Source organism: Megascapheus bottae, chromosome 27, assembly GCF_031878675.1.
Source record: "Megascapheus bottae isolate mThoBot1 chromosome 27, mThoBot2.hap1, whole genome shotgun sequence".
In the NCBI taxonomy this organism is placed as follows: Eukaryota; Metazoa; Chordata; class Mammalia; order Rodentia; family Geomyidae; genus Megascapheus; species Megascapheus bottae.
In genome coordinates this window covers 9,071,764-9,096,817 of record NC_143535.1, presented here as the reverse complement: position 1 = coordinate 9,096,817, position 25,054 = coordinate 9,071,764, and the positions used below count along the sequence as shown (strand labels likewise).

The following is a 25,054-nucleotide window of genomic DNA, read 5'->3' as shown; positions in this document are numbered from 1 at the left end:
ATTCTTCTGAGTTCCATTGTGCAGCTGTAACTGGAGAACCTTCTGAAAACCGGGGTTATTGAGTCTGCTAGCGTACTACCTTTAGCATAGTAACTTTATATTAATTAGTGCCAAGAGTGTCAGGTGACTGACAGCCTGAGGTTTAAGTTCATGATGTCCTTACTGGCAAAGTGTTTCTTCCATGATACTTACCTGTCTAAGTCTAGGCTGAAGACAGAAAATGTGAATCATGCACACGGATGAGAAGGATGTTTTAGAGAACATGCTTGTAACTAGTACTCCACTGGAGCCATCAAAAGACATTTAGGAAGGTTTGGAAGTCATGTTGGAAATTAAGTGGTGATAAAGACTTTAAGTCTGAGTAGGAGGTCTTCTGTTTTAGGGATACAAGAGGATTGTTTGTGACTTCCATGTCTGCCTGCTCTACAGAGAAAACATCTTTCCTGGCTTCACGTTTTAGTACACAGGCAGCCCTGTCTGCTGTCTATACACAGGTGGCCCGTGTGTGTATATGTTTTCTTTTCCCCCACCGTGTATTTACACTCAAGATGGAGATAAACATCCATTTACTTTAACACATGTGAAAAGCACCCTGAGCAACTTCCTGCAGCTCTGGCCTGTTGCTAAGCAGTGACCCTACTGCTGCCATGGCAACATCATGGGAGCCCCACTAGACTTGGAGCCTCAGAAGCACGTTCACTCTTGAGGGCAGCCTTATTCTCTGACAGTTTGGCCCCATTAGAACGGTTTGTGCTCAGGGAAACTGCCGAAGGAGAAGAGCCCTGGAGTGCTCACCTGGTAAGATCCTGGTCCTAAATGCCATGACTTCACCTTTTCTTATAGGGGGGGATCCCTGTGGACTACAGCAGAATTCAAGATGGATGCCCTAGAAATGCCATAAGAGGCATGAAAGTTGTAGTTCAACTCCTTTCCCCAGGTACCTCATCTCAGTACTTCTAACAGAGGAGAGTTGTAGCACAACTTGGGGTGTAGCCAGTTAAGACAGATGTGTTGGCTGGGGTTGCAACAGGAAATAGAAACTCAGAGCTCCAAGATTTGGAGGAAGGAACCATTTATAGAGAGGCTAGGTGTGCGGACTGAGAGTGGTGATGCTGTGTAGGGGTTAGAGATCTGTTTTCTCTGTAGCTTAGAGAATTAAAAGGCAGTGAAGTACTTAAAACAGACAGCAAGTTTATGTAAAAGCAGAAGATAAACAATGAAATAGACTCACTGTCAAGAAGGGCTCTGGAACTGGGACTCCCATGGAGTCTTCTTGAAGGGTATTTATTACAATAGGGGGGCTCCTCCTATATTGTCTCCCCTGGGCTTTGTGCTGAATTAGCATCTCAGCTCTTTCCATAGGTTGAGCAGGAACCTAAAGCATTATGGAAAATAGAAGTGCCATGATGGGGTACACATTTTCTATTCCATGTTTTGTCTGTCATTTAAAAAAAATCCATGGTTATCTAACTGAGGTGGTCTAGCTTGCTCTCCCCAAGGGGACAGGTAAGGAGTAGTGATGAGCTGGAAATAAGAATACCGAGTAGTCACTATCACTCTTGGGAGAATTTTGCAGAAATGTTTTTCCAATTTTAAAGCTGGAATCAAGGAGGGAAGGCGCTGGCAGGTTCAGCTGAGGCTGGTATCCTCTGCAGGAGAGGAATGCCGATTCGAAGTAGGGCAAGAGCTGAAAGGCAAGGATCTCTGCCCTTTTATAAGGTTCCTAATCTTGAAATAAGGATATTGGGTCTAATTAGTGATACTTGGTCACATAGTGGCTGATAAGGAATTGTTTTTGACTGGTGCCATCTTGTCTTCATGGTGGAGGAAGGTGAAGTCCCAGCCCCCAAGTGATACGTGTGCCTGAATTTCTAGAGGCAGGGGTGGGGATTTGGACAATAGGTTGCTGGACCTGCCGGTTTGGGGTCATGAACTGTCAATCTCCCTATGACTCTGCCCCTGACCAGGACCCTATTTAGGCCCAGGCCATCTCAGATGCCATTACTTCATGCCTCATGTCTCCCGACTCTTTGGTCACCATAGTGTCCCATTTCAACTCTCTGGTGGAGTTGATCTGGTTTGTTGGTATTGTTTTTGTGCTCCTTCTTTCCTCTCCTACTGCCATGGTTCAGTTTTCTAACAGTCTTAAGTGGATCCGAGGGCTGAAGGTCTTTGAGACAAGAGTCCACCTGTAGTCGCTGGCTCTCCAATAAAGACTCCCAATCTGACATCTCAAAATGCCACTTCTTTGTTTTATCACAACTGGGTTCCCATACAACAATTTCTCATTCATTCATGAGGGAGGAGTTCTCCGGGCTAGTCACTTACTAAAGGTCTTAACTGATAGGCCTAAATTTTGGAGGGAGATCCCTGAATATTTGAATCATCTAAAGAACTTTACAAAGGTGCAAAGGCCTGGGCTCCATTCCCAAGGATCCTACTCTCCTTAAATCATGGAATGGGGCTGGTTCCCAGTTCGTCTTGTGGTCAAGAAATCCACTCCTCTTTGAGGACCAGTCATTCAGTCAAAGTATGTCAACACCGAGGCTCACAGAATTAAGTGACTTGATTAAGGTATCTTCACTTTGCATAGTGCCAGATTGAATTCCTGGTTCCCCAGACTTTGTGCCAGGCTCAATCCTTCCCCCCTCTCCCCTCCCCACTCAGGGGCTATGGATGATTCTGCAGACCCTAAAAGCCCTGGTCAGAGCCTCACCTGGAAACTGACAACTGAGTGAACCAATGCTGGGACCAGAGGGAAGGCTTTCTTCATCTTGTCAAGTAGGAGGTCTGGGTTGCTAGGCAACCACACAGTCTAAGGCTGCTGGGTGATAGTGCTGTGCATATTAAGGTTCCTGGGATGGTTTCTGCAGACCCTCATAAGTTTTCAGAGGCAGTAGATGGGAGCTGTGTGTGTGTGTGTTCATCTGAAGAATATTCTGATGTCCTACAAGAGTGGATATTAAGAGGTTTGAGATAGGAAGGAGACGATGGAAGGGGTAACATTGATCGAGATACCTTGTACTCATAAACTGACAGTTAAATTGAAAGATAAAACATCCTTGTAAGAAAATGAACAAGAACATTACAAAGTCTATTTTTAATAGTTAATGCATTTAATAGTTAATCTACCATCTCTCTCCCTTGTTCCCTCTGACTTCTTAAAGGTAAATTGGATACATCTTGGCCATTTACCCTGAAATATATTTCAGTGCCTATTTCTCCGTGCAAAAGATGGATTCCTTTTCTCGTATTGACTCTCAGGATGGCTCTAACTTCCAAAAATTTAATAGAATACATTTTTTTTAGTTGGTTGTGGGGCTTAGATTCAGGGCCTCGGCGCTTGTTGTCCCTGAGCTCTTCAGCTCAAGGTTACTACCCTACCCTTTGAGCCACAGTGCCACTTCCAGTTTTCTAGTGGTTAATTGGAGATAAGAGTCTCACAGTCTTTAGTGCCTGGGCTGGCTTTGAACTGTGATTCTCAGATCACAGTTGTGCAAAACAGCCTCCTGAGTAGCTAGGATTACAGGCGTGAGCCATCGTGCCCAGCTAGTATACAATTTTTTTTATCTAGTTCCTTTTTCTGTATATTCCATTTCTTTTGTCAATTAACCCTATGATAGCCTAAATTTTTTTCTTCCCTTCAGTGCAGGGGCCAACCTAGGCTAATGTATTACGTTGTATTGCTTTATCTTTTGATCTCCTTTGATCTAGAACATAGCCTTTCATGGGGCAGTTCATTTTATACTTCTTTATCATGGATTTGCGGAATGTATTCCATCCAGAATGATTCATAAATGACACAGTGTCTCTCTTTAGGTTCCTCTCAAATGGCAGAGTGTCAATCAGCCACTTGTCAGTTTTGATCAGCTTGTCAAAGTGTTCAGTTTTCCCCACTGTCTGGTTACTATTTTATCCTTTACCACTAATAAGCAATGTAAGTTCATGCAGTAACAAAATTCTGTAGGTGAGTATGATCAAAGTGTTTTGTGTGCATGTATGAAAGTAGAATAATGAAACCTAGTAAAATTGTTTAAAAATGGAGGAGATAAGGAAAATGAATGGAGGGGTGCATTTGATCAAAGTGCTTTATATCAATGCACATCTGTGCATCTGTGGAAATTTCATGGTGAAATCTCTTTGTACAATTAATATATACTACTGTAAAACTTACCTCCAAAGTTAGCATCAATCCTATTGATAATTCTTGCTTAAAACAATCTTTAAAGTTTTCCTAATGAGCTGGGTGCTGGTAACTTAGGCCTGCATGCAATCCTAGCTATTCAGGAGGTTGAGATCTGAGGATAGTGGTTCAAAGCTAGCCCAGACAAGTCCATGGACTTTCATCTTCAATTAAGCACAAAAAAGCTAGAAGTGGAGCTACATAGCCTTGAGCAAAAAAAAAAAAAGCTCAAAGTCAGTGCTCATGGCCTGAGTTCAAGCCCCAGGACTGACCAAAAACAAAAATTCATAATGTTGATTTTCCAACTCCAGCATTTTGGGACTCGATACCATTCTGATTTGAGCTTTAAATTTCTTCGGGACCTGAGTTTTAATTTCTATTTTATATGTTACAAATGTCATTTTAACTCATAATCAGTGTTTCTGAGTATGAGGACATTTCCTTTGCTTATTTGTTTAGACAGTTAACAAGGATCTGAGTGTTTTATAATTGCCATGTGCTTGTACTGAAGCTTCATATTGACAGCTTTAAAGTCTAGTGAGGAAGATAGACCCTGTGCAATAATTAATAGGAGACTGAACACTAGGGAAATGGTGAGTAGTGATTGCCTTCTGAGCCTGTGTTAGTGGAAGCTAGCCTAATCTGACTTCAGGGAGCCCTGTAGAAGGAAATAAGCTTGAGGGTGAGTTGTAGTTGAGATGTCCTCAGCGGAGGGGCAAGAGGCAGATCCAGACAGTGCAAACTCTCAGTAGTAAAGTGCATGCTGGGTACTCCAGAGTAAGGGTAGGAGAGGCTCATGATGAGAATAAGATATAGAAAGGATCTAAACTGACATTTTTGAGCTTTGAGAAAGATTTTGGGTTTGCTGGGCCCTGGTGACTCATGCCTGTAATCCTGGTTACTCTGGAGGCTGAGTAACTAGGGTATGAAGTCCGTGAGACTCATCTCCAACTAACTACCAGAAAATCAGAAGTGGTGCTGCGATTCAAGGGGTAGAGCACTAGCCTTGAGCTGAAGAGCTCAGGGACAGAGCCCAGGCCCAGAGTTCAAGTCCTATGATCGACCCCCTCCCCCCAAAAAAAGATTTGGAGTTTTACCCTAAGAACCAAAGAAAAATTAAAAATACAATTCTGAAGGATTTTTAGGCAGAAGATTGGCAACACTGTGTGTGTGAATCATGGTGGTTGTTGGATAGGTAAAGGATCTGGATGGGCAGGGAAAGGAGGAACTCAGGGGAGGAAGTGAGTGATGGGTTAGAAGGTGGAAGATGATTATGGTGGTCTGATTAAGGCACATGGGATGGGACGCAGTGAAAGGTTTGTTCCCTGGACTTCCTATGTCTCAATAGGCATCGTAGATATTATACAAAGCTTTTAAGCTCCCGAGAGCCGTAGCTACTTTGTTCATACACATGACAGAACCGTATGACGCACATGATGGTATCCTGCTGGAGGAAACCAGCTCTTGACCTTACTGGAAAACACACATAGAATTGTTTTGTTTTTTTTTGCATTTTTTTCATTGTAATTAGTAAAAGGGTTACATGATATTTGCCAGATAGAAGGTGCATTAATTCACATACATTGATACCCTTTCACATGTCTTGGTACCCATTACCCTCCCCCCACACCCCCCACTCGTCTTGGTTTTCCCCCCTTCCCTATCAAATTTCAAATAACCAAATACAAATGAATTCAATATATCAGATAACAAAGTGAGATACTATACCAATATGAGATAACCAAGGGACAGCAAAGGAGATGAGGGATAACATAGTACATTAAGGACAACAATCATTCATTATATGGCTTTTGTTTCAATATCCTGGAGGTCCTTTCAATTAGCTTCATACTATATGGCCTTATGTATCAAGATTTTGCTCTATTGCAGATCTCTGCTAGTAGAGCCCAAGGTTTCTACTGATTATGACGAATGAGGGAAACCATTGAGCCTAAGTTCCTTTGAGTCTGGCTTACTTCACTTAATATGATTTTTTCTAAGTCTTTCCATTTCCTAACAAATGGGTCGATGTCATTCTTTCTGACAGCAGCATAGAATTCCATTGTGTACAAATACCACAACTTGTTGATCCACTCATCAACTGAGGGACATCTAGGTTGGTTCCATATCTTTGCTATGGTGAATAATGCTTCAATGAACATTGTTGTGCTAGTGGATTTAGTATGCCCTTGTTTCTGGATGGTTGGGTAAATGCCAAGTAGTGGAATTGCTGGGTCATAGGGGAGTTCTAACACATAGAATTCTTAAGAAGGAAGTTTACTCAAATCCATACACACAGAAAACTAACAAACTATGATGCAAGATCTTGCTGGTGTTAATTAGATTTGCTGGGAAATATCTCACTTGCTTTTCTTTTTTTACAAAAAGAGTTGATTCTATTACTAAATATTTTACAATGTAATTTGAGTTGCGTAACCATTTGCATTTCAGAAGCATTATAAAGATGGCTAATTTTGGCCCCAGACAATACAGAATTATAATGGAATCTTCTCCCCAACCCAGCATTCTTTGCTTTGACTGCAGTTTTTATGGCACATGATACATCCCCATTAACTTTTATTAGGTGTATAATTTTTTTTATTAACATTGAGTAATAAGTGTTTTCAGTGGTCTCACTCTTCCGAGGAACCCTCAATTAGCAGACCATGAGAACAGTTGCTAAATTGAAGTTTCTTCTGCCAGCGTTTCACCCACAGTAAATTCAACCATTCTACCTCATCTTGCTTAAAAAGCCATGAAATTTCCAGACATTATCAGAAAAAAATTACCATAGTCAAAGTGCTCTAAATGGAGATGAAAATTGGGCTCTGGCCCATTCGAATCAAGATGGTTCATAGCTAGAGGCTGGGAGTGAGAACTTTCAACTTGGAGAAAAAGTTTTCTCTGTGCGATTTTTCCTCTTGAGAGGTAATTGGTGACCCTAGATTCCATATTGAAACTGTGGGTGGCCAGTGAAAAGTAATGTTTTAAAAACAGTAGCCATAGTGATTGTTTTTACCCTCCCTAAGTTTAAAATGAGTGAGTAGGGGAAGAAATAATGAGACCAGCTGTGATCGGGGTGATGTGCCTTGTTCAACTTTCTTGAGTTTACATTGAAGTTACTCTTCTTGAGAAAGATATAACTTTAGTTTACCTAGTATCAGTTCAGTTTAGTTCAATGAATCCACTTTTATAGAAGATTCTCAAGAGTCTTGTATTCATGAGGATTGGTTAGGGTCCGAGTGAGAGAAACCCCGAAAATTTCTGTTGAATCACAGAAATTAAGAGTTAAGGGATTGAGGGCTCTGGAAATAGTCAGGAGCCTGTACAGCATCTTAGTTTTCTGACATCCTCAGTCTGTGGCTTTCAATCTTGACTCCATGTACCTGACAGATCCAGCCTGGCAGTTTGGCAGAAGAAAATGAGAAGGATTTTAGCTAGAGGGTAGCTGGGGCCACATTCCTTTAAGGTCATTCCAAGATCATGTTACACATGATTTTTCCACTTAAATCCAGACCTTAGTCATAAGATCCCACCAATCTACCAGGTGGATAAGTAATAGGGTCCCACAACAGAGGAACAAGATAATCATTTTTAGATTTCCTTAAATTGCCATATATTCCAGGTGCTGGTTGCTCACACCTGTAACCTTAGCTACTCAGGAGGCTGAGATTTAAAGGATATAAGCTGTCCCAGGTGGAATTCATTCCTATTCTCTCAGTTCCACATATACAAAGCTGGGTGCACACAAGAAGAGTATGATTTCCTTGGGAATATTTCTTGTGAGAGTGGTGTGGTAATGGTGGTATTTACCATTTTCCTTGGTTTTAAGCAGGGTTGCAATGGCAGTGTTTTCTGCCCACTGTGGTCTGGAGAGGCCTGCCACGGCAGAAACCAAAAGTGATTGCGTCTCCAAGACAAAATGGAGAGTCTGACAAAGTATATCCTATCAATGGAATGAAATTAGATATGTGTCGAAATGCATTTGTCTTCTAAACAACCATCCATATGTTTTATGTTTTGGTATAAATAGACATTCATCAGTTTATCACAATGGCTCTGTCAGAGTTCGGCAATTTGAAACAGAATTTTAAAGATCCTTCTAGAGCAATAACCTAGCAAGGCTTTTTGGGGTTGGTTTTTTTTTTTTTCTTGTTTCTTATTTCTTCTTCTCTTTTGATTGCCTTTGGCTTCTTTTAAGAGCCCACAGTTTATTGCTAAAGAAAACTGAAACATCTATTTAAAATCAATCCAATAATAGCATGTTCCAAAGCATTAATTCCTGCCTGCAGTTAGCTATTTGCAGAGGTTTATCTTCCCCTTTCCCCTTCAGGTGTGTGTGTGTGTGTGTGTGTGTGTGTGTGTGTGTGTGTGTGTGTGTGTGTGTGTGTGTGTGTGTGTGTGTGTGATGAGAGAGAGAGAAAAAAAAGAGAGAGAGAGAAAGAGATGGCCCCCTGGTTTCACAACTTCCGGATGACTGAGGAATGTGGCCTTAATTCAGGCCCAAGAATGACAGTGGGTGGGAGGTTTGCTCTGTACTTTTTCTCCCATCTAGGCTACCATCCTTCCTAATTTGTCCAGGCAGAGGCTATAGGCATCAACAGAATACTGAGAAATCCTTACACTTTGGCAGTGGGCATTCCAATATAACTGTTTCTATAGCAGCTAACACAATTACTATCTTGTCAAACATTCTGTCCACTGAAGAAATATGAACATAACTTTGCAGACCAAAGCACATTTCGAGCAAAGCCCACACACTATGCATTTAAATAAACCCTGGACTTAAAGCTGTGATTAGCCTTAGTATTTGCCAAGCATATAACTTCATTATAAAAAATGGTTTAAGAGTCAAGCCATCCCTGAAAGATGGAAGAACAGTATGGAATTTCAATAAAGTTACCAGCATGGGCACATTGCAATTCCTGAAGCAGGGAGGGTTGTCACCTCTTCTGGTCCCTTGTCACTGTTCTTCGATGTTCTACCCAGTGGAGAGAGGGGTAGATAGTGGATGCAGACCCTGAAAGAAGATATAAAGAAAATGTGTTCCTAGAACCGTCAGTGGAAGAGAAGCAAATGGGCTCGGGTCATTCATGTATTTATCTGCCCCACTTCCCTCTCATCCATCTGATCTTGTCAGTCAAAGCGAAGTTGCTAGCAGATAGAACTACGTGGTTCCAGTCACGGAAATTCAGTCCTGTTCCCTCAGTCCCAAATATACAAAGTTCCTTTGTGATACGTGCAGATTGTCCTCATAGTACTTTTTTGTAAATGCTCTCTGAATTTTATTTTAGAGACAATGTCTTGAAGAAGTTAGTCCTTCCATCTTTTTGTTTTCATTTTGCCAGTCTTGGGCTTGAGCTCAGGGCCTGAGCACTGTCCTTGGACTTTCTTAAGGCTAGAGTTCTACCACTTGAGCCTCAACACCACTTCCGGCTATTTTTTTCTATGTATGTGGTACCGAGGAATCGAACCTGTGTCTTCATACATGCTAGGCAAGCACTCTGCCACTAGGCCAAACTCCCGCCCCCTTCCATCTTTTCAAAACAAACTTTCAACACTATCTACAAGAAGGGGAGCATGTCCAACTCATGGGCTGTAAAAGGCCCTTATTCAGTATATGATAGGAGAGACACAGTTGCTTCTGAACAGCAGATGAGAAGCAAAAAGCTGGGTGGGAGGCATGATTCAAATGGTACTCTGGTACACACACACACACACACACACACACACACACACACACACACACGATGAATGTGCTTTATCCACAGGTCTAATCTCTGCTAATGTGGACCTTGATCTCCATCTGAGATCATGTTTTCCAGGTTTTCTGTGTAAAAAGTTACTTCACACCCCTTTCTAAATGATGCTCTTGCCAAAAATGTCTCTGTGTGAACCCCATGAGGACATAACAGAGTTACATGCCACTTATCACAGTGGAGAATTCTTCAGCCCTTGGAATCTGTTTCTTGCCCCCTCCCTCCTTTATTTATTTCAGAATAAACTCCTGAATATTTATTTTGTGCTTTAGTTTATAATCTAATCCATTATTTCGTTTCTTGTTCAAATTGTTCCAGCTTTGGTCATTGGAGTTCATTTTTAATTGGGCTGTTTGTTTTCCCATTGTTGAGTGTGGAGAAGGTTTTCTTTTTTTTTTCTTTCTCTCTAAATTTTGCACACACATCCTTCATCAGCTATGCTTGACACATACTTTCTCCATGTCTCTGGCTTGTTTTTTTTTTTCTCTTTCCCTTCACAATATCTTTCACAGAGCAGAAATTTTTAATTCTAATAAAGTCTAAATTGTGCATTTTTCCTAACATCGATTTCATTTTTTAGTATTATATCTAAAAACTCATCATCAAATCCAATATTATATTGATTTTCTTTTTTATTTTCTTCTGGAAATTGAATCATTTTGCATTTAGATCCGCCTTAATCTGTTTTGTGCTGGTTGAACAGAATACAAATAAGTTATTGATAACGAGCTGAAATGTAGAGACTCAAGTTTGGGAGGTGGGGCAATCCAGTGAGGAGGTGTAACATCTGATCAGAGCCCTTCTTGGCAGGGTCATTTGAGAGGTTGAAAGGCAAAGAGTTCCTGACTTGTGCTCCACCTCAGCAAATCTTCACCATCTGCTCTTGCTTTGTTTAATTTGTCTGACAGATTTTGAAACTCTAGTTTTCTATATAATCTCAGTTCTCTGCTGGGCCCCCAGAAAGCCATTTCTTTTTTCTTTTTTCTTTTTTAAATTCAGATGTTTCTTGATGACAGGGTAGGTAGTAATGATAAGTTTCAACCTTTTGGGAACTTCAGTTACATTAGACTTTTCTATGATGTCCTCTGTATGTCTTCCTCCTTCCTTCTTCTGGTATCTTCTGGAAATTCTCTTCACAAATCATTCTTTCTTTTTAATCTGTGGTTTAATTCCCATGTTGGGTTATGGCTTTCAATTATTATAGCAGCCAGTTCTAGAATTTCTATTTTGAACTTTGAGGTTCTTTGCCCAAATGTTCAATCTTACCTTTTTTTTATATTATCAAACATAGGAAACCATCGTTGTTTTAAAGTCTATGTGTGATGGAACTAATATTTAGAGACCCTGTGGGTCTGTTTTTATTGTGCAGTATCCTTGCAAGTTTTATCCATATACCTTTATTCCTCCTGTGCCCAGTTATTTGTGATTGTGTGCTGGATATTACATTGCAAATTGCTTGTAGGAATACTTTGAGTGTCAGATATCATCTCCTTCTAGAGAGAAGTTATATTTGCGTTTGATATGTGCTTGGAGTGTATTAACAATTTAACAACACTTCAACCACTTTTAGGGCTCAAAATGATTTGAAGTTGAGCCATAGCCCCGAAAACAGCTAGTATACTTTTAAGTTACATTGTTGGGGGATATGTGCTAGTCTCTGGACTCTTATGGGACTCACTTTTGTGTTCTGTCTTTTCTTAAAACTTCCAAGGGTATTTGTCAGACTATAAGTTACTCACTCTAGAATTTGCAAGCATGCCTCGAAGAGAAGCAGTCTGTCATGTGAGCCTCTTCACTCACGGTTACACCCATCCTTCCTGTTTCCATTTCCCTTCCACCTTCTCAACAAGACCTTTCAGTCCTTTGAATCTCACTACCACTCTGTTGAATAGTTAACCCAGGCTTATGTGAATCCACTCTCTTAACCTTTGTTGTCATTGTCGCTCTTGGTCAGTCAGTGCGTGGATTATTGTATTAGAAAGGTCCCAGTATCTACTCAACCTCTCTACTCTGTTCCTACTCTGGCAGCCTCTATTGAAGGCATGGACCCAGACATAAGTCTCTATTTTTTTGTAACAGACAATTTGACAGGGATCTAGTCTTGATCCACTCATTCATCAGTTTCTTGGTTCAAACTTGTAAAACATGTGAAGCGTGACTTTGTAATACTTTCTTAATAGCATTTCTTTAGAAAATGTTATGTAAATTCCACACAAGATGAGGAGGGCCAAGAGTTTAGTTCAGTGGAAGAGCACTTGCCTAACATGTGTGAGTCCTTGGGCTGAATTCCCAAATCCCAGGAAAAAAAATGTCCATAAAGAGGAAGTAAAAATTGTAAAGGTGAAGGCATTCTGAGTAATCCAAAAAGCTAGCCACTAAAAGATGGAAAAGGAGCTCCAGTGCAGAGACTGTGAGTAAAGTCCAAATAGCTGTGGAAAGTCTCACCTTCTCTATGCCCCAAATTTCCAAAACCAATATCTTCTCCTAGAAGGCCTCAGGCTCTGGATCTGTATGTTGAGATAGTCTATCTACACTTGAGGTTAGCCCTGTGGCTTTGACTTCTACAGAATAACCATATCTTCTTTTCAGTAATCTGGTTTGAACTCAGGGTCTTGTGCTTGGTTGGCCAGGGCGCTACCACAGCCCTTTGTGTTTTCTGTTATTTTTCAGATAAGTTTTCATGCTTTTGCTTAAGTCGCCTTGGGCTTTGATTCTCCTACCTCTGTCTCTCAGGTGGCTGGGATTCCTCCTCTAGGAGGGATCCTGGTGCTAAACCAGGATCTATCTTCTTAGTTGTATCAATTATGGGAGCTTTTGGTTGCATATAACCCAAACTGTTTTTGCTATTTTAAGCTGAAAGATGGCATATTGGAAGAACAAAGAGAGTTGAGTATTCCCAAATGGCTAGAGGAACAGATTCAGAGGTCAGAAAGGACTGGAGTAAGACCGCAGAATCAAGACTAATATCTGTCTTTTCAGCAGGGTTTGTTTTACCAGAATACTTCTACTTTTGGTGAGTTGATTTGAGTGTAGATTTTTTTTGGAGTGATTGAACTTGGGGCCTCATGTTAGGTAGACAGTTACATTCATTTTTGTTTTTTTAATGCCCTAAACACCTCTTATAGATTCTACCTCTCAACACTGTGACAATAGGGACCAAATGTGTCTTGGAGGTGGGGGGAGGAGATGGACAAATCATATCCAAACCATAATAGCATCCAAACCATAACAACAGGTCCACAGTTGGGTGGGTGAATCTGGCGTTTAGATTGAGGTTGGAGCTCAGAAACATCTCAAGGCTCTTATGACAAGTGAGTACCACCAACCACCACATAGAAATAATCCCTAAGGCCAGGAGACTCCCAGGAAGTGAATATTGATGGGGGAAAACTCTCCTGTGACTCATCCATTTGAGAGAAAATGAGGAAGAACCAGCTGTGGATTTCTAGTGATGTCAGTGGGAGACAGGGAATACTGACTCCCTCTTGGGGTGTGTGTGTTAGCATTCACCCCCACATTTGTGTGAGTCCCCTCCCAAAGACTTGTCTCCCATCCCACTGTCTACATCTATTTAACACTCCAGAGACTTACTGTCACCTTTGTCTCCTTCTGTTAGATCATGGTTTCCTTTGTGTCCCAGTCTAACACAGATTCTGACATTTGGTAAACTCAATAAACATTTGGCGCATAAATTCACAGGATTGAGAAAGACAAAGGGCAGGCTGGCATGTTCAATATTTGTTGTTTTGAATGCATTGAAAATGAAATTGTGAATGCTGATTTAACTCTAATATTCTCTGGCATTCACAGCAGGGAGCAAGGGAGGGGGAAGACAGACCACTGAACACAACCTTCCACCCCAAATGGCCTGCATGCATTGGTGGATGGAAAGACTGTCCCATCCCAACAATCTGGTAAGCCATGAAAGATAGACTCTCCCACCAGAAAATCATGACTTTCATATCCCCATCCGGAGAATTCTCTGGGGTCCCCAGGCCTGGACATCAGCTCTGAATCTGCACAGAGCAGAGAACCCTGCTCTTGGGAGTTACCGGCATGTCTTGAAAATCAAACTCCATTTTGTGCTTCTCTAGAATGGCTGCGTAGCGAGTTATTTTATTATTGATCAAACAGGGCTCTGGAGAGAGCATGCTTAAGATGAGAAAAATCTTAAGAGGCTTTGTTGGCTCACTCAGGCAGCTGTGATTGCAGGTAAGAAAAAACAGCCCTGTGTTCATCCGAGGACCACAGAGCTGCCTGTTTGAAGACAGAAAGCAGAAAGGCTCTGCATGACTGCTGGATCCAGAGTTCCAGGTAGTTAGGCCCCTGTACCACAGTGCTTTCATGACTGCGATCAGAGCAAACCCCAGGCTTCCCTCTTTCCTGGCTGCTCCTCTTCTACGGGCAGACCTCTACTGTCTGCTTCTGGATTAACATGGACGCTTCATTCATTTGTAAACATCCAGATGCAGGGCATTTGTGTAGCCAGAGTCCTCGCTGAACAGCATGGGCTGTGCCTACTGCTTGCCTTGATGGCAGATCCCTGCTTCTCAGAATCCTGTGTGTGTGTGTGTGTGTGTGTGTGTGTGTGTGTGTGTGTGTGTGTGTGTGTGTGTGTATGGGTGTGTATGGGTGTGGGTGTGTATGTGTATGTATTCTGGTCCTGGGGTTTGAACTGAGCTGTCCTTGAGATGCTTTTGCTCAAGGCTAGGGCTCTACTACTTGAGCCACAGTGCTGCTTCTAGCTTTATCTGAGTAATTTGGCAATAAGAGTCTCATGGACTTTCCTGCCTGATCTGGCTTCGAACCATGATCCTCATATCTCAGTCTCCTGAGTAGTTAGGATTCTGGTGTGAGCCTCTAGCACCCATCTGTAGCCCTATTTATTTATTATTTAAAAATGTTTTATTGAATAGATGATGTTACAGTTATTTAAGTCAGGGACTAAGTACACTACTTTTTGAACAATGTCACCTCTTTCTCTTATTTTCTTCCAACTTCTCCACTTTTCCTCCAATACCCAGTTCTTCCACAAGTGGTAGAGTTCATTTTCCACAGTGTCGAGTGAGTATCACTGCTCTATGCATTCATCCTTTGTCCCCCTGTTTCTGTACCCACCCCATATTTTCCCTTATTCATTTACTTCTAAGAAAGATTTCTAAAAAGGAAATAAGATTTGGGTTCTGGCAGGTTCTATATCTTACTCCATATGACCCACACAGGTAGGTATGATTTAGATATAAATGCTCAGAGAACTTATGCAAGTTTCATACTCTTGTAAGAAGCGAAAGTAGACAATCAAGCCTAGAAAAACATCCGAGGTGAGATTCAAACCCAGTGCTTACACTGCCCAGGGGAAAGAAGTAACAGAAAGGAGGTTAGACATAGGGCTTGGGTGGGTGGGGGGATTGTTGATGGAGTAACTGTAGCTGATGGGGGGAGAATAAGCTCCCTATTTTTGCAAGTCTCCACTCACCAGCTGAGAGAAAGAATGGCACCTTGTAGAAGAACTTACTTAATCAAGGCTTTATAAATGGGACTTAAAAGCATCAGCAGGGCCTTTATGTAGCTGAAGGAACAGCCATTAAGGGGTAGGAGGCTAAGTAATAGGTCCAGGTTTTATTCTCAGAGGTCTAGAGGGGTGCAATTTGAGTGGGGTTTGGGGACCAAGAGGAGAGGAATTCAACTAGTACCATTCTGCACAACGATGTAGACTATTAACTCTGTGGTGGGCAGAGATGGCCTTGCAAATTAAGGAATAGTTAAGTACTATTTCTTTTCCTCCTTATGCTCTGAGAATTAATGTTCATCATTGATATGTTTGTCCAATATCTGTGAAGCACTTTGTGTCTGATTTTTAAAAAAATTGCTCAAGACCTGAACTATCTACTACAGTAGACACACACACACACACACACACACACACACACACACACACACACACAAAACTAAAATTTAAAACCATTAAAGAATTCAGTTTCTCAGTACAGTGGAGGTTAGTAACTACTGTTTGAGCTAGCTAGCATAGGTATGGAAAATGGAATAGAAACCTTAGGGCCCTTAGAAGAGAAAGTGGCACCTCATATATCCTGGAATGTTCCACCAGGAGGACTAAATTTGGAGTTCCATGTCATACCTGACCTGTGATTCTATTTTAATTGATTGAACAAATGAGTGAGTTGATGTGATGAGCCAAAGGCAGGGGCGCTTCCAGGAGGGCACTGAGGATAGAGGAGCCATGTCAGGCTTTGCTTGAAAGATAGGAACATGGGAGCTGAGGGCTGGAAGAACTGGCATAGAATGGAGGTAGAAGACACAGAGATTCAAGGTATGCATAGTAGGAGTGCCTCTGAGTTGTTGTGGTAACTTGCATCTCTTTCCTTCTTTTTGATGATTATAAAAAAAAAAAAAACCACAGAGGCAAGGAGCATCAGGTGGCCTCTGCTGAGTCCCTCTCGATATTGCCAGCAGACTTTAAGGAAGACCCAAAATACCTCCTGTCTCTAGAATACCTAGGTTCATTTGCTGGGGACTGGTTAAAACCACAGAAACTTCTGGTCTCCTGAATTGTGAGAGTAGAAGTCCAAAATAAAGGTGTTGGCAGGACCATCCTCCCTCTAAAGATTCCTGGCCTCTTCTAGCTTCTATCATTTGCTGGGGAAATTTTTAAATATATATTTTATTATCTTTACGTAGTTGTTCAAAGGGGTTTCTATCTGACAAATCAGTTTGTAAATACAACATAGATCTTGATCAATATCACCCCTTTCATGCTGGGGAGTTCTTGGCAATCCTTGGCTCTTGGATAACATCTGCTTTGCTTTTCACATGGCTCTTCTCCCACTCTTCTTATAAAGACACAAATCATAGGTGACTTAGACCCTATTTCCAAATAGGATGGTACTTCCAATTTTTTTTTTGGTGGGTGGTGGTAATACAGTTTCTCACTTAGCCCCTTTCCTACTAGTTTAATGCAAGTAGAAATTGAGATCTTATTTTTTTAGATTATCACTGAGTAATTTTAGAAGATGTATTGGTATGTGTCATGCAAAAGGAATCTGTCCTGACACTGGGAATAAAAGAAGGATTGACATAGCTTTTGACCAAAAACTTGTATGCAGATTGACCTACGGCCTGTGTGTGGCTAGGTTTGCATTTCAGTTGTTTTCTAAAAGCAACTAAGAAGTTACCAAGAAACCAAGGACCTTGGGATAATTTTTTTTAGGAAGTTGGGATAGGTATATGCCAGAATACCCCCAAAGGCTCATTTGTTAAAGGCTTGGTACCTAATGCATGGTGTTATTGAAAGGAGGTGAAATCTTTAAGAACATGATCAGGGATATTACCAAGTTGGAACTGTGAACCAAAATCAACACTTCCTCTTCTTAAATTGTTGGTCTCAGTTATTTTGTTACAGCAACAGAAAGCTGACTGTGAGGGAAGAAATCAGAGGTAGATCAGGAAACACAGCAAACAAGCCCCGTGGTGTGCAGTCACAGCTGTAGCCAGGCCCTAACTTTGTCTTCTTACCTAAGAGGCTTCAAGAAGCCTCAACTCTGACCCAGATTTAATAACATCACCTCCACGTTATCCCTCTGAAAATAACATCTTGGCCTGGTTGTTATGTTTTCTGTTCATGGACCTCCCTTTGCAAAGAAAATCTATACTGATGTAATTGTAATTTATGGCAGCGAACCATTTTACAATGTCCAAGAGTTATCTGGATGTCATAATGAGCCATTCCCCAAGTGGGAATCTAGAAAAACAATCTTGTATCAGAATTTGCTATCCACTCACTAAATAATAATGAATTTCCCTTAATGCACTTGGTGAGGGTGGAGTCTAGCAATTATTTTTTTTTCAACCCAGCTGGATGAGACTCAGTGGTTAGATGGCGTCTATCTGCTTCACTCTGTCCCTGCTTCTTCTCCTCCCTGGGGACATAAACTTCTGTGTGCAATGCTTTCCAATGGCACACAGTTTCTGTAGGAGAAAAATGCTTGCAAAATGGCTGTAGAGCCCACAGGGTGTGCTATTCTGGTGTACAGTTAGACTTTGCATTAATTACCCTCTGGCCCCAATCAAAATGATTTTCTCATGCAGCGAGGTGATGTAGGCCAGTCCAATTCCCTTTGGGGTAAAAAAAATGGTCTTACTGATACTGGGTAAATCTGATAAACAACTCCACCATTACTCACGTGAGTCCTTCAGAAAGATCTATAGTGGTTTTTTTGTTGTTGTTGTTTTCACAAAGCTAATGTGAATGTTGAGTGTAGCAGGGCTCTCTTTGGGTGACCTCCAATTATTGTGTCATTATTAATAGAAGCTCTTCTTGCATTCCCTCTCATTTTTCAGCTCAATTATGGAGACGCCCTCTCTGCTTTTATGTTCTCTGCATTTGTTTAGCACTGGTTGGGGAATATTTTCAGGGTGGACCATCTAGTGGGTGTTAAGGAGTGTAGAGAGACTCTGTCTTCTAATGGAGGCGTGAGTCACACTACTATTTTTCTAAACAAGAAAATTGTAGTGGGAACAGAGAACCTTGATTGCAAGTGAAGTGCTATCGATGCAATTAAAGGGCTCAGAAGGTGAATTTCATTAATGTTGGGTTACTGTGAGAGCTCAGCCCCTTGCTAAAAAACCTATTCAGCAAATCTCATTTTCCTTCTTGGGTGGGAAAGGTCTTTGGAGGTCTCAGTGAGTCTTAATGAAGCTGTGGAGAAGCTGGGTCCTGAGAGAGATGACTGGGAATTGCGCTCATTTCCTCTTCTGATTGCCGACGGGAATTTAAAATAAACGTTCCATGGTTAAGAATGGCCTCTCATCTGCCAAGATCTTGTGCTTCAGGGGCAATTCTGGACACGGGATGAGGTATCAGAAGAAGAAACAAGTCATTGAATTCCATAACTTGTAGACAAAGAAAAATGTTCAAGTTTATCTTTAAAAATATACATGTACATTCCTGCATCTCAAAAATCTTCCCTTTAGCATAGTCATCACGATTAAAATGTCTTAGGGACATAAGGACAGGTGTGTGCAACTAATATTGTCAGAACAGACACGTGTAATTGGAAATCAAGTTGCACAGAGCCATGAGGACATTCAACCATTCCCAAAAGATTCCTGCTCATGCTGTCTTCTGTGATAGACCTATCTCTATCCTAGCTCTATCATCTATCATACACCTAGCACAGATCTCTCTGATGAGATAGATGCATAGATTCTCTTCCATTCTAATGCAGTCCAGTCCAGGCAGGAGATGAAACTCTCAGGGAAAAGGGCTTTAGCAAGTGTTCTGTAGAGCCAATCTAACTGGCCGAGCTCAAGCATCTTTAACATCTGTATGCAGGCTGCGTGATGTTCAGTGAGCAAACATACCGGGCCTGTCACTGCAGCTTCAAAACAACTTTCCTGATGAAATTCATTTTTCCAGCCATTAGTATAATCACCATAATCAATCTCCTGGTTGCCAAGCGCACAGAATCCTTGCTATAGCCAATTCGCAGTGATGTGAAGTAACTGATATGCCAATCAGATAAATATTGTGTTAAATGGTACTAAACAACAGTGACAAATGGCACGGGGCACACACACATTAAAACTGTGTTTCTCCTTAAATCCATCTTGGAATTCAAGGATATCCCATTAAAGCCCATCATCCAATCAGTTGAGTGATGGGGTGGATGGGGGTTGCTTTAAGGTGTTTCCATCTGTAGCACAAAACCAGACCATGTCAAGAAGTGTTAGTTTAAACAAAAGTGATGTTGTACTGTTCGTGACACTGCAGTGAGGTGCTGGCCACAGATTGGGTGGTCGTTTAGTTCCATGAATGGCTGCCAGAGTTAGGAGATCCAATATGGCCTCTACCTTAGTTGGGATGGCTGGGGTGATTAAAGATGGTGGTAGCTCTGTCTTGCTCTCTCCATGTGGCTTTTTCAGTGGCTTCCCCTCTTCACAGTGGCTCAAGGGGCCAAGAAAGGGCATTATAAGAGGATGAGCTATAACATTAAACCCTGATCAAATCTCTCTGCTTCCTCATGTTGCATTGATCAACTGGAAGTATTCTCTGAATTTTAGCAGCACCTCCATTGCACACACTCACACATTCTCTTCTTCCTATGTGTACCATCTGGGGATCAGAGCACAATATTTCTGGTCACCAGGAAGCTAACTTCTGTGCCTCTAAAATTTTTCACCTCCCTTTCTCCCTCCTCCACCTGATCCTCTCTCTTCCATTTGATGGTAAATAATTTATATGTCATAAGTTCCACCTGCTTAAAATGTATAATTTAAGGGCTTTAGGCTGCAAACTATCAACTGTTCCCATCAACCCATTTTAGAATATTGCTATTTTCCCCTAGAGAAGAAAACACTTTTTTTTGTTTTGCCAGTCCTGGGGCTTGAACTTAGGGCATGAGCACTCTCCTTGGGCATTATCAGGGTTAGAGCTCTACAACTTGAGTCACAGCACTACATCTGGTTTTTTCTATGTATGTGGTACTGAGGAATCAAACCCAGGGCCTTGTACATGCTACACCAGCACTCTACCTATAGGCCAAACTCCTGGCCCCCAAAACACTTTTATTTACTAGTACTTTCATCGCACCCTCTCCCATACTTCTTCCTCCCAGCCATAGGTGACAACTAATCTGGCTTTATATGTTTGTTTTCTAGGTATCTCACATAAATGAGTTCATGCCATATGTGGTGGCTTGCTTTTTCTTTAATGCATTGTTTCCAAGGCTTTATTCATTTTATTGATGAATAATATTCCATGGTTTGGATAGAGATACCATATATTGTTCAGCTACTCATCAGATGATAGATCCTTGGGTTGTTTTCATTTGTGTCCATGTTGAATAATGCTGCACTGAACATTCACTTATAAGTTGTGTAGCCATACATTTTTATGCCTCTTGAGTTGATATAATGCAGTAGAATGGATGGATGGAAACCCAATATTTAATATTTTGAAGAGCTGCCATACTGTTTTTTATTCTATTTTATATGTTTTTATTGTAATTAATAAAAGGGTTACATGATATTTGCCAGATAGAAGGTGCATTAATTCACATACATTGATACCCTTTCACATGTCTTGGTACCCATTACCCTCCCCCCACCCACCACCCACTCCCCGTATTGGTTTTCCCCCCTTCCCTATCAAGTTTCAGATAACCAAATACAAATAAATTCAATATGTCAGATAACAAAGTGAGATACTGTAACAATAAGAGATACCCAACGAACAGCAAAGGAGATGAGAGATAACGTAGTACATTAAGGACAACAAACATTCGTTATATGGCTTTTGTTTCAATATCCTGGAGGTCCTTTCAATTAGCTTCATACTATATGGCCTTATGTATCAAGGTTTTGCTCTATTGCAGATCTCTGCTAGTAGAGCCCAAGGTTTCTACTGATTATGACGAGTGAGGGAAACCATTGAGCCTAAGTTCCTTTGAGTCTGGTTTACTTCACTTAATATGATTTTTTCTAAGTCTTTCCATTTCCTAACAAATGGGTTGATGTCATTCTTTCTGACAGCAGCATAGAATTCCATTGTGTACAAATACCACAACTTATCTGTTTTTTATTCTTTTATAATGGTTGCATCAGTTTACATTCAGTTTTGGTAGAGCATTTTAACTCAAGCCTGCTGATGTCCTAAGGTCCATTGCCTAAGTCACAAGAGACAGCACTGACCATGGTCCTGGGTCTCCGGGCTCCCTGGGTGATGTGCTCCATATCATGGCCAGTTAGGCTTGTGTTTGGAAGCTCTATTCCCAGGTCATAATGCAGGGGGCTTCCTCTGTAGGAAAGTGCATGAGAGACCCCCTCCACTGCCATGGAAACACTGTGGGATTTGAGCCACTCTGAGAATTCAGAATCAAATTCACTTTTCAGACACTCCTCATTTTGCTGACTCTCATCTGGGAGGGATCTGGCCAAAGGAAAACCCCATCTTTCACATCTTGCTCACTTGAACCCAATGGGGTATACCTGTTGTCACCATCAGGGCTCTGAAGGGGCCTGGGATTCAGGTAACACAGTCTGGGGCCATTCTTTGTCCTGCTGACATAGCCACTGTTAAAGAGTCAGTTTTCCTTTGCTCTTCCCAACCTCCCTTTGGACAGTGAATCTCCTGCTACAATGGCTCAGGTTTCTTTTACACACAAGGCACTGTCTCTTCTTCACTAGGAGTGGGGTTACTACATCTCTGAGGACAGCTGCTATTAAGAGCTGGATGTCTTCTTGGGGTGCCTTCCAATTCTGAGAGCATCTGGCTGTGGAGTGACTTTTGTTTTTCCAAGATAACCTTAAAATAGATTCAAGTCTTTCTCACAAATTAACTGTATCTGGTATTTGGGACACACAGATCATACTGGATACCTTGTAGTAGAACCCAGGGAAGGCAGCAGCTGCTCTGTCTCTTGTGTTCCTCTAGGGTATCTCTCCTGATGTCTTACTGGCCCCCAGCCTCAGGTCCTGTCTCTTGTGTTTTCTTGTGGTTTTCTCCTTCCTGATCTTGTTGTTGAGTCTTTTGCCTTCTCTCAGGATGGCTCTTCTCCCTGCTACTTCCCTGATCAGAGACACTGAATCTCTTTGCTCACCTCTTAATACACCTATGCTCACATCTCAGCTCTTTATTGGCTGTAGCTTTAGCCATTGATAGACCTGTGCTCCCTACCTCGGCTCTCTATTGAATGTAGTCTCGGCCAATGACAAGGGGTTTCCCCTTGCATCTTTGATGCCGTTAAACATTTTAACCTTCAAAGGAAGGAGGCAAGAGAAAGAAAACAAGTGGGGAATCTTTTTTTTTCTTCTCCAGGAGACCCTAGAACCTCTCTGCCTCCCAGCCTCCAATCTCCTCTCTACAAAGGAGAAGCATGACTCTCTTGAAGGTGGATGATGAAGTCAGGGAATGGGTGGGTGAATGGACAGGTTAGTATTCCTCCAGAAATAGAGTCAGTGCTCACAGGAAAGCCTTTCTGCTTCCTAACTTCAAGTGAGCTGCACATCACCTTACACCTTCACTGCTGGGGATGAGAACTCACCTCTCCATTTCCTGGCCAGGCCTACAGATTGCCAGCAGCACCCATCCTTCCCTTTAGAGAGCTTGCCAATCGGAATGGAGAAAGCCTCTGATTTGCCTGTGGAATTCAAGCCCAGAGACTTCTTTATTGGGTTAGGAAAAAAAATGGTGTGAAGTAAGAACTCAAAAGGAGGAGACTACAAAAAGAAAGCAAAGTTGGAGACTCAGGGAGTGTGGGGGGGTGAGGTTCTCCAGGAAAGCTGACTTCCAGGAAGCTTGCTCTTTGTACAGTGCAAAAGGTGGCCAGACCAGGGACCTGCACTGCTTTAATGATCAGGCCATGCTCTCTGCTGGTTGAATGAGTAGAAGAAAAGAGCAAGGAAGAGAGAAGAGAGCCAAAGTCAGGTGCAGGAGAATTGCAGGTAGGTCAGGCATACTCATCAGCTCATTTGCATGTCTTAGGAGCACTTAGATGATGGAAATTGATGCCTGTGATTTCAGGACAATCAGATCCAACAAGCACATTTCCGTCTCTCCTTTCCCAGGTGCTGTTTCCTGGACCAACGTTGTTGTTCCTCTCCAGATCACTAAGGAATGATGGGAAGAAACAACGACACCAGCAGGTAACCTAGATGGTGGGGAGGAGGGCTGCAGAGGAAAGAAATGTTTCAGGAGAGGCATGGGGAGGGGGTCTAGTAACAGAGTCTGCACCCATTTCTACTGGCTTGCTCATTCCCCCTTGCCCACTGCCCAATCATCTATTGCTTATTTATTTTTTTCCTTGTTTACTTGAAAGGAACACACACATCCATATAGTTGCTTGCATACACAATTAATCAGGCAGAGTATTTCTGATGTGTGGTTTAACCCTGCCCTGCACTTAAAAGGTCTGTGTCCTGTAGCCCTGTGGCCGGCTCTCACGGTTTCCTAGCAACCAAATGAGACAAGGAAATGTGCCAGGTTGCATCACCACAAGATGTTAGGTCAATTAATATTCATTAGCAGTGCCTGTGTTGGGCTATTAGGAGATGTTCTACAGAAACAAATCTTTGTTGCTAGAATGGAGGATGGGAAGGAAGCTGGGGGCAGCGATTATGTATATTGTGAACTCAAAACACACTTGCTGATAGCTATCACCCTGGCCTGTCTGTACATGAATGAGGATGTTGAAAAAAAAATCTCTAGTTTGTATTTATAGTTCTCCTTTTATATTTCATATATTGAAACTGATTTCGGAAACAATAGGGAGGTTATGATGTCCCATTTAGGACTCCTCAAACTGTATCGGCTGTTTCACTTTACCTGTGATTCATTTCAGACTATTTATATGATCAATGTAAGAAACCCAGATGTTTGCAAAAATATGTAAGAAACATAAAAGGAAAAAAAACCCTCTAGAAACTTTCCTGTATGCTCATTATATGAAGATAACCACTATTAACCTTTTGGTATGTGCCATTTTCATGCATTTTTCCTTCTGAAGGTAGTACCCTGCCACATGCTGTTACAAAAATAATCATTCTATGTGTACCATTTTACAAGCTGCATTTTACAATCTGTTGCTATGAACATTTTCTTATGTCTATAATATCATTTTTTATTAGGTACATACTATTTCTGTGAATGTATTTCCTAGGGTCCATTTAACCAAACATTTTTTTTTAGTCATGCAATTTAAGTTGCTTACATTTTTTTAGCCATTATTAATGTACTACAGTGACCTTGTGCATCCAGCTTTGGGTTCTATTTCTTTACAGCTGATTCCTAGAAGGAGAAAGAGACCTTTAATTGTCTTTCATATGCTGTTACAATTCCTTCTAGAAGGAAAAAGAACAATTTCTATTTCTTTCTTTAACAATAGCAGATGAAGGTGCTCTATGATCTTTTTATTTGTATTATAATATTTGGGGGGTTGCATACTGAGATTTGAACTGAGGTCATCACTCTTGGCAGGCAGTTGGGCTGTTTTCACTTTTGTTTTGCTTTCTAGTTAGTTGATATAGAGTCTTCAGTTTTTGCCTTGTGGTAGACTTGGGTTGCAGTCTCATGCCTCCTGTTCAGCTGGGCTTCAGGGCA

The 25,054-nt window shown here is 41.5% G+C and overlaps 1 long non-coding RNA gene across 1 annotated transcript in view; it reads left to right on the top strand.

Moving 5' to 3' along the window:
* Window positions 1-690: 690 nt before the first annotated feature.
* LOC150045566 (uncharacterized) overlaps window positions 691-25,054 on the top strand; it is a 191,742-nt gene continuing 167,378 nt past the window's right edge. Inside the window, exons 1-2 of the long non-coding RNA XR_016532862.1 lie at window positions 691-798; window positions 23,524-23,601. This is a non-coding gene — a long non-coding RNA (uncharacterized LOC150045566). The remainder of the gene's footprint in view (window positions 799-23,523; window positions 23,602-25,054) is intronic.